We start from the raw sequence: 13,048 nt of genomic DNA on the forward strand, positions 1-13,048 counted from the left end.
TAGGCTTGGCTGCTATAGGCCCAAAAAGAGTCTGCAGCATGTGGGAGACTCAAGTCCAGAGGTGATCTTGGGGGAAGGGTTGAGTGCTGCAAAAATTGGATTTGGCCACAGGCTGGGAATTGGAGGCTTTCACAAACAGGAAGGCAGTAGGGCCATTTGGCTGAGACTGTAAGCTCAAGTGGCTTCAGAATTTGGCTGCTGATCAGTGTAGGGGAATGAGGTAAAACATGAGGGTGGCCCCAAGGATTGAGGACCTTAGAATCTAAAGGCTGCCAGAGCCACACTGAAGTTCTTAGAGGGCCTGTTTTCATGGTCTGTCTTACTTTACAGAGCCTGGGACAGATTCCCAAGACTAAATTGCCAAAACCAGGAAGTCAGGGTACTAGGATTTCATACTAGGCATGTTTCCCAGTCTCTCACTCCAACATTTCTGCATCTGGGCAGACAAGGGAAAAATTCTTCCATTATGATACCACATGTACAGGATCCTTGGCAGCTATGTGTGTGGTGGCGCATCTTTCTTTTCTTCCCTCCTGTTGATATAGGCTCTCTTTATAGACTCCTCAAGTGTCAGAGCCAAAAAGATTTTAGAAGCCAGGTAGACCAAGTCTTTTGACAGGAGAAGAGACGGAAGACTGGAGAGAAGTGACTGGCACAAAGGCACACAGCTGGTTAATGAAGCCAGGTCTTCCGACAACCGGTCCAGGGCTTTTTCCATAATGCCACACCCTTTCTAACAAATACCATTTGTGTCTCAGGGGCTCCTGCCCATTCCCTATTCTGTTTCCCATTTTCCTCACTTCCGTGCATAGGGCCTTAAACTGGACCTTGTATATGGTAAAATGACTTTCTGAAAAGCTTCTGCTATTGTGTATCCTGACAAAAAAATGTTAGGTTAGAAAGAAAGAAGTCATGGCCAGTGAAACGCAGACAGACCAGGGTGGAAGAGCAAATTCCCTGACTCCAAGGCCTTGTTGCTCCAAGTTGTCCATGGACCAGCAGCCTGGGCATCATCCGGAAGTCCCAGCCTAGACTTGCACTTTCACCAGATCCCTAGATGATCCAAATACACATTAAAGGCTACGCAGTACTACTTTTAGGTAAGGCTCTGCAAAAAGTCCTCCCCTTCCCCTTCCTGCCCAAATGCTTAACCCCCCACCTCCCTCCTGCTCCTCCACCCCTCTGTCCTCCATCCTAAATTCTGACTTCTCTTGAAATTTAAAGCCAGGATGGGGTGGAGGTGGTGTTATATTTTAAAAGGGGACTCAAAAGGGGACTTATTTTTTTAGAAAAATAAAATATAGCCAATTCGAAAGAACTTTTTGCAGCTCCAATGTCATGTTGTTAATGTAGAAATATAAACATCTACTATGTTTATATTGGGTTGCTTGTAAAATCATCATCTTTGGTTATATTTAGAAACTTGATGGCTTGGAAAGTATACTGAAAAACTCTGAGAACAAAAATATTTTTCCCCTTAACTCTCTGGAAAAAAAAAAAATCTCTTTAAAAAAATCCTCAGGGCACCTGGGTGGCTCAGTCGTTAAGCATCTGCCTTCGGCTCAGGTCATGATCCCAGGGTCCTGGGATCGAGTCCCACATCGGACTCCCTCCTCCGCGGGAAGCCTGCTCTCCCTCTCCCACTCCCGCTGCTTGTGTTCCTGCTCTTGCTGTCTCTGTCTCTGTCAAATAAATAAATAAAATCTTAAAAAAAAAAATCCTCAAACATCTTTTCCCTACTTTTTTTTTTGATTTTAACATGTTCTCAACTTTATTGAAATCAATATCCCAGACACATTTACCATTTTTAAAAATCAATTTAATGCTATCAAAAGGTGATGTCCAATTTAATCCTGTTTGCCTTCACGCCACTGTCGTGAGCCTTCATTCCAGGCCACATAAACAAAGAGGGCCAACACCACGTGGACGGCGACCACCGCAACAATAGCAGCATAAAAATAGCTGTCCCTATTGGACATCCCAAAGGCGCCTTTAAAAACATAAGATTTAGTCGTGAAATATAACCCAATAGGTACAGTGATCATTAGAGCTGTGAAGAACAGGAGCGTTTTCAGGGTAGATGCTAGTGAACTTTCATTTCTGAAGTCGGGCGGCTGCAGCGCATTCAGCGCTCTTTTATCAAGGCGCTCCATGGTGTAGCTGCGCCCGCAGCAGGTGCTGGGGGCGGGCTGGGCTCGGGTACCGCACTCGGTCCACTCGACAGGCGACCGGTAGAGGCGTGCCGCGCCGGAAGTACCCTTTCCCCTACTTTCTTATTCCCATCCACCATTACGCATTTTTTCCTCTTACCTTTCTCCCAGTTCAATTCCCTCATTTCGTTTACATTTTTTAAAATACAATTTTTCTTATTACACACTTATTTCTTAGGGAAAAATCAGGGTATACAGAAGCAAAACACAACCAGAATCCCATTGATGTAGAAACAACTATATACCTTTTATAAAAAATATCTCAAACTTTTTTTATATGTATTTGTTAACAAAAATGGGATAATTCAGAACATCATAATTAGTATGTAGTTCCTTTTAAGTGGAACTATGAATTACTAACTTCTTTACATCTGCAAACATAAAAATGAACATTTTTATTAAGTTCTGCCATGTGGATTGTATCATGATTGATTTAATAATATTTCTATCGCTATTAGGTAGTTCAAACTTTTCACTACTAAAAATAGTACTGCACATCCTTAATGATTTTCTTACCTTAAAAAAATTCTTTCAGGGGCTCCTGGGTGGCTCAGTCGTTAAGCTTCTGCCTTCCGCTCAGGTCATGATCCCAGGGTCCTGGGATCGAGCCCCCATCAGGCTCCCCGCTCAGCGGGAAGCCTGCTTTTCCCTCTCCCACTCCCCCTGCCTGTGTTCCCTCTCTTGCTGTGTCTCTCTGTCAAATAAATAAAAAATCTTAAAAAAAAAATTTAAAAAAATTCTTCCATTAAATCATAAATGCACCATTACACTTGTGAAAAAAAAATTTAAATACAGAGAACACTAAATTTCTTTGACTGTCATTCCCAGTCCTGGTTCCCAACCCACCTTCCCAGAGGTAACCACTGTTACCAGATTTGTATGTATTTTTGTACATATTCTCCCGGGCCATTTTTTATGCATTTAGTGCATATGTATATAGCTGTAAGGAATAAATTACTATTTCAGGATTTTGGTTCATTGGTGGTTATTTTTCACACCAATGGTATAAGACCTATCATTCTTCAAATTGCCTTTCTCACTTAAACAATCAATTTGGAGTGCTTGCCGCATTAACACTTATAGATCTACTTCATTTATTTGGCAGTTGTCTAGTATTTTGTGTCACGAACAGAACATGGTTTATTAGCATGTGTTGGATGAATTGACTTTTAGGCTATTCCACTTTTTTTTTTTTAAAGATTTTATTTATTTATTTGACAGAGAGAGACGCAGCGAGAGAGGGAACACCAGCAGGGAGAGTGGGAGAGGGAGAAGCAGGCTTCCCACTGAGTGGGGAGCCTGATGCTTGATCCGAGGACCCTGGGACCATTACCTGAGCCGAAGGCAGATGCTTAACGACTGAGCCACCCAGGCGCCCCTGGCTATTTCCACTTTTTATCTCTTATATAAAATACACTTATACATACTTCTTCATGTACACTTGGGAGTGTGTCTTTAGGGTAGATTCAGAGAAGTGGCATTGTTGAATCTTAGGATCCCACTGACTTCTTTCTATGTATGAATGAGAGGCAAAACTCTTTTGAAGATCCTGGAGGAAAATACAGTTCTTAAAAGCCTGAAAAATGATTTTTCCCCCTAGCTTTGTTCTTGGCTTCCAATATTATCTTGAGGTTTCTAGCTAGGGTAGATGGATGCGACCGAACAAGGAAAAGGACATAACAGGCTTTTGGGTGAAAATAAGAAGGAGGTTTGGCTGAGTTTAAGATGTTGCCTTATAGGAGGGAAGAGTGCCTGTGGTGCCCGGCAGATGGGGAGTACTCTCCCACTTCTCTTGTTCCAGCTGCCCCACTCCCACCGCAACTCAGTGAATCCAACGGTCAACCCAATTTTTGATGGGTGCATATGGATACAGAGCATAGCATTAGGTGTTACAAGGATTTCAGTAGATGACATGGTCTCTACCCCCGTGAAGGTGAACAGACATCCATTCATGGGAAGATGTATTAACACTTACAAGCCATACCCTGTACTACCAAGTAAAACCTATTGTCAAGCAAACTGAGTACAGCCACCATTACTCCTGAGGGAACAATAAGTCCTTTGTACCTTTCACCTGGATTATTGCCCCAGGTTTTCACTTGGTCTCCTTACCTACAATCTCTCCCTTTCAACCTATCTAGCTGACTGCTGATAAAGTTATATATGAAAAGGTCACTTTTATGGTATCTGTGATCTTATTCATTCCCTACTCCTCTTATTGTCTGGTAGGCTTCCCTTCATCCTTTATGACTCAGCTCAATAATGTTATCGTGGTAGGGGTGCCTGGGTGGCTCAGTCAGTTGAGTGTCCAGAGTCTTGATTTCAGCTCAGGTCTCAGGGTTGCGAGATCTAGCCCCATGTTAGGCTCTGCACTCTGCGCAGAGTCCGCTTGAGATTCTCCCTCTCCCTCTTCCTTCCCCTCCCCCGCTCACGTTCTCTCTCTCTCTCTCTCTAAATAGATAAAATCTTTAAAAAAAATGTTATGGTAGTAATCATTTGCAATATAGAAGTGTATTAAATCAACACATGGTATATCTTAAACTCACACAATGTTATATGCCAATTATATATCAATAAAGTTGGGGGAAAAAGACAGCTCAAACTTTTCATTCAACATGTATTAAGCACATACTATGTGCATATCACCTCTACTAAAAATTTTCCCTGACTCTAAGCTCTGTAAATAACTCCCTCCCTGCTTCTTCTCTTGTAGTAGATCCTACTTTATTGTCATTACTTTTTATGTATGTATGTATGTATGTATTTTCTTCCATCCCTTTTTATTTTATTTAAAAATTTTTAAATTGGAGTATAGTTGACACACAATGTTATATTACTTTCAGGTGTACAGCATAGTGATTACTTATTTTTTTTTTCTGCTATGTCTACCCCAAACTGTGAGTTCTTAAAGTATAGGGCCTGTATCTTATCCACCTCTGAACCCCCAATACCTAATATGATGCTGGGCACGTGGCTGATGCTTAATAAATATTTGTTTGACAAAAACAATGAATAAATGAGCTCCCTAGAAGTGTGTACACTCGTTCTCAAAGTACTTTTAAGATCTGCAGGTTAACTTTTGGTTAGAGAAGAAACCGTGTTAGGTAGCAAGAGCAGAGATAGTCTTTGAGGTGACTTGTCCTAGATCCTGAAAGTAGTAGAGGGTGGGGCTGGTACTTGCCCCAGTCTAAATCTTTTCATTTTATATTTCAAACGCATAGTCTATATCACTGTTGCAATGTAAGGGATGCTAAAGATGTGTTTATTTAAAAAAAGAAAAGAAAGCTTTTAAAAAGATGCCAGCTTTCCCTAGTTTGGAACTGGACTTTTTATTTATTTTTTATTTATTTATTTTTATTTTTTGGAACTGGACTTTTTAAAGCTCTCATCTAATGTTGCCCCTTGCTTAAAGCCCTTCCATGACTTCTCATTGCTCCTGGGTTAAAGTTCAAGAATTTTAACTTGTCTTGCAAGGCTCCACATGGCCTGGAGATTGCCTATTTCTCCAGCATCCTTTCACATCGTTTTTCCTGGAGCTCCTTACACTCCAGCCACAGAAGTCATTTCTCTGATCTGCAAGGTCACCAAGCTTCTTCATCCATGCTTCACTGATACTCCTCATGCCTGGAACACTCTCTGCTACAACCCACACCTGCCCCCCCCCCCCCACTTCTCTAACTGCCACTCATCCTTCAGGTCTCAGTTTGGCTGTCACTGCTGAGGGAGGCCTGCCCTCAGCCACACGGGAGGATAGTTCATCCTATGGTACACCTACAGAGTGTTCTGTCTTTTCCTTTATAACACTTATGATTACTGTAACTTGATCATCAAGTTGTGTAATCACTGAACATTTGTTTTTTCACCTCCCACCATCCCGATCCATGAGGACGGGATCTACATCTGTTCTGTTCACTTCTTTATTGAAAGGGCTTTACCTACATTACTTGATCTAGTTTCACAGTCCTGTGAGGTAGACATCCTCATCCCTTATTTGACAGGGGAGAAAATTGCAGGCTCCGAGAGATGTGTGGTAGAGTCAAGATTTGAGCCCAGTTCCATCTGTATTTTTGAAGGGTTAAAAGGGCTAGAAGTTCATTTATTTGGGATTTGGATTCTCAAGACTAGAACTTAATAGGAAAATGATTCTGGGTGTGCCTCTTCATCTGTATAATAGAGATAATATTACATACCTTATCTACCTCACAATTTTCCTTAGGATCAAATAAAAGAATATATATGACATGCCTGGTAGCCATAGCACAGCCTACAAATATAAGTGAAGTAAGTGGTATTTTTCATCAGACTCAAGTCTGTAACGGCTGCTGCTTATCTGGTCTGCCCACTCTGGGCATCGGTGTCTTCAGTAAAATTGCCAGTTTGAAGACACGTAGTCCAGATGTCCCTGTATATTATCTAGAGCAGGTTTTTAGTCTGGACTTCTGCTGACAACTAAAAGATGAGTTGAGAAGGATAGCATTCATCTTACAGGATGAGAACTATACATTTAGCTTTTACAAAAATAAAAACAAAGCAATAAATAAAATGCAGTACGTGTCTAGAATTTAGCCTCCAGTATTGATTGCCAAGAACAGATTCAATGGTTAGGCAAGTGTGGTTAATGATTAGCATGAGTGGTTAAGAGCTTAGACTTTGGAGTCAGAGAGGCCTCAATTCAATTCCCTCAGCTCTACATTTACCAACAAGGAGGCCTTGGGCAAGTCATTTAACTCCTCAAGCTTCATTTCTACATCTTTTAAATGTACCTACCCCTCAGCCTGTTGTAAGGATTAAAACAAATAATGTAAGGAAGTGCCTGGGACATAGGAAACACTGTATAAATGTGGAGAGTTGTTATTGCCATGTCAGTCTTTCTTTCCTGGCTTGCTGATCCTCCACACCTATTTGTTCCGTGTGGCTTCCATTCCAACTGGAATGATGACTTTCAGGTGTCAGAGTCTTAAATACTAAGGCCAAGAACTCTGTCTCTCAATCTGCAACTGCTCCAAGTGAGGCCAACCTTGTATAAAGGGGAGAGATTTACTCCCATGTGTTGTGCACAATGAGTTCCCACCAGCTTTTTGTGAGTCTGGGAAGCTTCGGTATTTGTGCAGAGCTACAAGTTCTTCCATCCGTATTCAAGCAATGGCATGTCTCTGCTCAACCACTTTTGAGTGTCACACTAAGGATGGGAAGATTTTATTCTCTCTGGCTTTGGATAGCTAAAGGATGTGCAATTTGGAGCTGCAAGAAAAAAAGGGGGGGTTTCATTGTTTAGTCACTCTATGGCTACTATCACATAGGCACAATAAGATGATTTGATTCATTATTAATTTTAAAATGGGAGCCTTTCTGTAATTCTGAAGTAGGAGTAGAGAAATTCTAGTGATAGCACTGTATTCTGGTTCGCATGTGTGTATTTTCACTTAAAATGTACTTATTGAGAACGACTATGTTCTGTTCTCTGGGGAGAAACACAAAGATGAATAAGTTCTCTTTCCTTCACAGGAACTGAAATCCTATGTAGGAGATAGAAAAGGCCACAAACAATGGACGGGAGTGAACACGTAGGCGAGGAAGGATACTCTGTGCGTGGTCCCCTCGATTCTGGGTTGGGATTCGAGTGTTTGGGGTGGTGGGCAAGAGAGTAAAGAGATATAGACATTCAATTGGGCCCGAATCCTGGCATTTGTATTTATTGGTTAAATTAACCTAAGCAAGCCATTTACCCTCTCTGAACCAGTTTTTTCATGTGAAAGGAGAAAATGCTTACCTCAAAAGATTGCAATGAGGATTAACTGAGATAAAGTATACGTCAGGCACAATGCCGGACTAACTATAGCTAACAAATATGAGCCACTATAAATATGAGTGTGATTAATACCAAGACATGGATAGTATTTTAAAATCTTGTCAGCATATAGGGTCAGTGGGGGAGGCTTGACGAAAGAGATCTTAACTCTCATTTCAGCAGCATGGTACAGACGTGGAGCACTTCTCAGATAAGCAAATGTGAAACCCTCCTTGCTAAATATTTGCCAGTCTTCTGACACGGAGGATGACATCCTGTGGTCACTCCCCTCCCCTAGTGAGATATTAGGTGGTGGTTTCATGCTCACCCCACCCAAGATGGTGGATTATCTGCCAGTAACAGAGAAACAGGAAGATCAGTGGTTTTAAATGAGCAGAGAGTGGGTGTTTTACAGTAAGTAACTCTTCCATTTCTATCAGTTCCTTGACCAAATGCTGAACAAATTATGATATAAAATGATGAGGAAGCCAAGACACAACTTTTGGAAAAGCTGAAAGCCTCTTTGATGGTGGAAGCATATCCTGTCATCCATAGTGTACTGAATAAGATGATGGCTGAAGACGATTTTTACGGACAGGATAATTGTTCCAGCAGACAGAAGGAGGAAGGGAGCCTGGCACTGTACCTACAAGTGCAAGTGCTCCTTCCTTGATGAAGCTGCTGTTCTGCACTCTAGAATCTCTCATTCCGTTTGCCCAAGTTAAGCAAGTAATCCACATTTGAATGGACAGTCACTGTGTGGACACTAACTCACCTCATTTATTATAAAACTCCTTGATTTATAGGAAATAGGTGGTTTATAGGATGAGAATTTGAGACAATCTGTGATATAATGGTTATTATTCACAAGAAATGCCACTATGGTCTTTGCTCTGTTTCTAAAAGCATTATTCTCATAAGGAAATTGTAACATCCAAACGTTTATTGGCATTAATGTGGTTGTATCTATGTTTATTATTACGATAATCATAATAGTGGGTACCACTTTTGAGCTTCCAACTTAGGTCATTGGAAGGGAGAATTCCAACCGGCTTCAGAGAGAGTTTGAGCTGGGCTTTAGTTCAAACTGTATGACCCCTGGAGAGCCTCTCATATTCAGTCTCTAGGCTAGAAATTCCATAAAGGTAGAGGTCTTTCCTAACATCTTTAGGACTATATTATACCCAGAGTCCAGCGGAATGTCCAGTACATGATGGGTGTTACATCAATATTTGTTGAAATATTTAATTCAAACTTTGTTATCTATTTTAATACAACAACCCTGACAGCTCAATATAATTAGCTTTAGTTTGTGAATAATAAAGTTGACTTGCTTGTTTCAAAGCTATCTACACAGTTATGCATGTGATGGGGTGTTGTAGGGATGGGAGAAATTTTCTCTATGGTCACATGATCTCTGAGCTTAACATGGGAGAATCAAGGAGAATAATATTGTTTATGTAAAGATGCTTTTCAGGCTTTTGCAGAGTGGGAAGAAGTAGCTCTGTTGGCCATTTGACTAGAGAAGGAGCTTGAAACCATATTTATGGGGATAGGTGGAAACAAGTGGATATGTTTGGTCTGGAGAAGAGAATGCCTCAGGGACATAGTAACCATGCTTTCACACCCAGGGCTGACTCAGAGCAGAAGAGACTGTCTTGACTATGTAGGCCTAAAGGCCAGAACACAGTGCAAGCTTTAGGGAAACCAATTTTGGTTTGACATAGGGAAGAACACTGTAACTCCTCCTGCTGTTTAGAAATAGAATGGATCACCTTGGAGGTAGTAAATCCCATTATTGGCAGTGTCCAAAGTGGGACCACATGATCACTGACAGGAATATTGTGAAAGAGATTTAAACATGGGCTAAGGGGAGAAAGGCACCAGAGAAGCAGATGAGTTTGAGGGCCATTTAAAGCAGTAGAGTAAGTAGGTCTACATGTATAATTGGACATGGGATGTGAATGGTGGGGGAGGGAAGTGGTCAAGGATGACTCCTAGATTTCTAACGTAGGCAGCTGGGTGCATGGCAGCGATGTTTGCTGAAATAGGAACAAGCGAGCAGGAGTGGGTTTGAAAGGAAGTTAATGAACCACACCTTGCGCCCCCAGAAGCCCACACACTCAGAAAGATCCTGGCCCCTTGGCTCTTCCCTTACGTCCCTGTGTGAGAAAAGGCCCACAGTGTGAGAGGGTGAGCAGACCAGGTAGCTTCAGATGTGACAGAGCCACCTGGTTATGCTTCCTGATGTGAGAATGCTTCAGGGGCTGGTGTAACTCAGCCTTAAATCTCTACATTCATCTTTTCTTATTGCTAAGGCAGCAGCTCCAGAAGGCAAAGATGGAGATCTGGGACCCACAAACCTAAAATTATAAAGAAAAGAAGAGAACCAGGGGACACTTCAAGATTAGAAGCTGGTTTTCTGCCAGAACTTTGCTTTATTTAATACACTCGCCCACACTCTCCCTGGTTTCCAAAGACCAACTGCAGGCTTGACTCTTGCAGCCTATGTCAGTGCCTCCAGGCTTTGGTGCTGAATAAATGAAACTAGTAGGATTAAAAAAAAAAATGGAGCTCCCTGAGGCCTGGCAGTGTCAGGATGGGGATCGATGTGTAATGGAGAGAACAGAGCTCCCGTGGCACTGAGTTACCACTGACCTCAGCCCCATCTAAGTACCACAGGCCTGGGTACGCTGAGCTGACCCCCTTAAAGCCATGATGCAGTATAGACAATAACTGACATCCCATAGCATCTTCTGAATATTGCTGGGTGGAGAAGACCCGTTTTTATATATAACAGAAAGGGAAATGAAAGAAGCAAAGGTGAGGAGAGCAAAGGTGAAAATATGAGAAATTATGTCTGTCATTTTAAAAAAGAATTAGTTTTATGTTTTTGTTTCTAATTACAAAAGCAGTATACATTCATGGTAGAAAATTTAAGGAATACAGAAAAGTAAAATAAAATCTTCAGCTGTAATGCTACTAACCACTCTTGCCATTTGATAAATATTTACTGAAGGCTGACTAGCTGAGGCACAATTTAAGGCCCACAACAACCTTGAGACTTAAGCAATATTATCACTCTCTTTTGATCCATTAAGGAACTGAGGTTCAGAGGTTGAGATTCACCTGGCAAGTGGTAGAGCCTGGATTTGAACCTGGCTCTGTATCCCAGTTTTCTCACAATACTTTCTCTTGATCCATGGAAAATACCAGAGGTGATGCCACTTGGTCAAATAATCCCAAATTTCAGATGGGAAATACTCCACAGCAAAAAGATACTGCATGATATTTAAAAAATGTGTCTTGCCTTTCCTCAGCTGCACTAAGGTGCTTGATCCTTCTGAGGAAGCTAAGGCCAGGCTGGGGTGAGGCCCTCACTTCATCCAGCAACTACACTGTGCCCAGCAGCACCAGCCCAACACTTGCACGCCCTTCTCGGAGCTCGCCTGCATCTACTCAGCCCTCATCCTGCTCCAGGATGAGGTGACGGTCACATGGAGGATAAGAGCAATGCCCTCATTAAAGGCCGGTGTAAGTGTTGAACTTTTCGGGCCGGGCTTGTTTGCAAAGGCCCTGGCCAATGTCAACATCGGGAGCCCTATCTGCAATGTAGGGGCTGGTGGACCTGCCCCAGCAGCTGGACCTGGCCCCCTCCCCTCCCCCTACAGCACAGCTGCCCCAGCCGAGGAGGAGGTGGAAGCAAAGAAGAGTCAGAGGAGTCTGATGATGACATGGGCTTTGGTCTTTCCAACTAAACCTCTTCTGTAACGTGTTCAATAAAAAGCTGAACTCTTAAAAAAAAAATGTGCCTTGTCTTTCAAGTCTTGTCACACTTCCTGTAATTTTGTAAACTCATCCATTGCAAAAGTGATGTGTTGATTCTTTGCCCTTTCTGACAACCAGAACAGAAAGTGACTCTCCTTCCATTACTTGGCCTGAGGCTTTCTTCTGCTTCTGCCCAAGGCAGGTTGTGGTTAGCACTCACTGCTTAACCTCTTCCTCCTGTAAGTCCCATTTTGAAGTAGAATCTTTTTTTTTTTTAGACCACTTTGACACCATGGACATTCTGTAATCCTAAATATCAAGCCAATCACTTAAAAAAAAATGAACAAATAATGCGTGTCACAACCTTACCCCATTTCTAGGCTTCATTGTCTCTTACCACATCTCTGACTCCCCAGCCTTGAATCCCCAATCTGACTCTCACTTCATTCAGACATTAGAATGAGTTTCTGCTGCACAGAGTACTTGATGATTTTTTAAGTTGAAAGTTTAATGCTTTATTCTTCACAGAAATGAATTAAGTGTGAATGTCAAAATAGCACTAGGGTCAAAATGACCATAACAAAACACTGTGTTCACAGTACCCAATCCTGACTACCCAGCTTTGTCCCCAGCCAGTCACGCACTGTCAGCTTTAGACACTTCCTTGCATCCCCCACTATTAACTGGCCCTGTCTCTTCTGGAGAACTCTCTAGTGGTTCTTAATCTAGGGCTGTCATTCACAGTGGGAGCTTTGGAATCAAGCTGCGCCAATTCAAACCCTACCATTACCACTCCCTGGGTGACCTTGGGCAAGCTATTTAACTTCCCTGTGCCTCAGTTTCCTTGTTTGTTAAGTGGGGAAAAGAATGATACCTATTTTATAAGGTTGTTGTGAGATCAAATACTTGTAAGGCTAATGCTTGTAAAGGTCTTAGGACATGGCCTGCATATTGTAAGCATGTAGTAAATGTAACCTATTAAGGCAAATGGAGTTGTCTGTCCATCTTGTCACCCTAAGGGCCAGTAGTCAGGATCTATTTCTTTTTTTTTTTTTAAGATTTTATTTATTCATTTGAGACACAGAGGTACAGAGAGAGAGAGAGCATGAGCGGGGGGCAGGGGAGCAGAGGGAGAGGAAGAAGTGGGCTCCCTGCTGAGCCAGGAGCCTGACGTGGGGCTCGATCCCAGGACCCTGGAATCATAACCTGAGCTGAAGGCAGACACCCAACCATCTGAGCCACCCAGGCACCCCTCAGGATCTATTTCTTTCTTTTTATTTAT

The 13,048-nt window shown here is 42.2% G+C and overlaps 2 pseudogenes; one reads left to right on the forward strand and one right to left on the reverse strand.

Annotated features, from left to right (window-relative positions):
• Nucleotides 1-1,719: 1,719 nt before the first annotated feature.
• On the reverse strand, nt 1,720-2,795 carry LOC102730248 (vacuolar ATPase assembly integral membrane protein VMA21 pseudogene; annotated as a pseudogene).
• A 1,063-nt stretch (nt 2,796-3,858) lies between these two features.
• LOC115941924 (uncharacterized) lies at nt 3,859-11,792 on the forward strand (annotated as a pseudogene).
• The last annotated feature ends 1,256 nt before the right edge of the window (nt 11,793-13,048 follow it).

This window comes from Leptonychotes weddellii, chromosome 11 (genome assembly GCF_054177405.1).
Source record: "Leptonychotes weddellii isolate Sample4059 chromosome 11, ASM5417740v2, whole genome shotgun sequence".
Taxonomy (NCBI): Eukaryota; Metazoa; Chordata; class Mammalia; order Carnivora; family Phocidae; genus Leptonychotes; species Leptonychotes weddellii.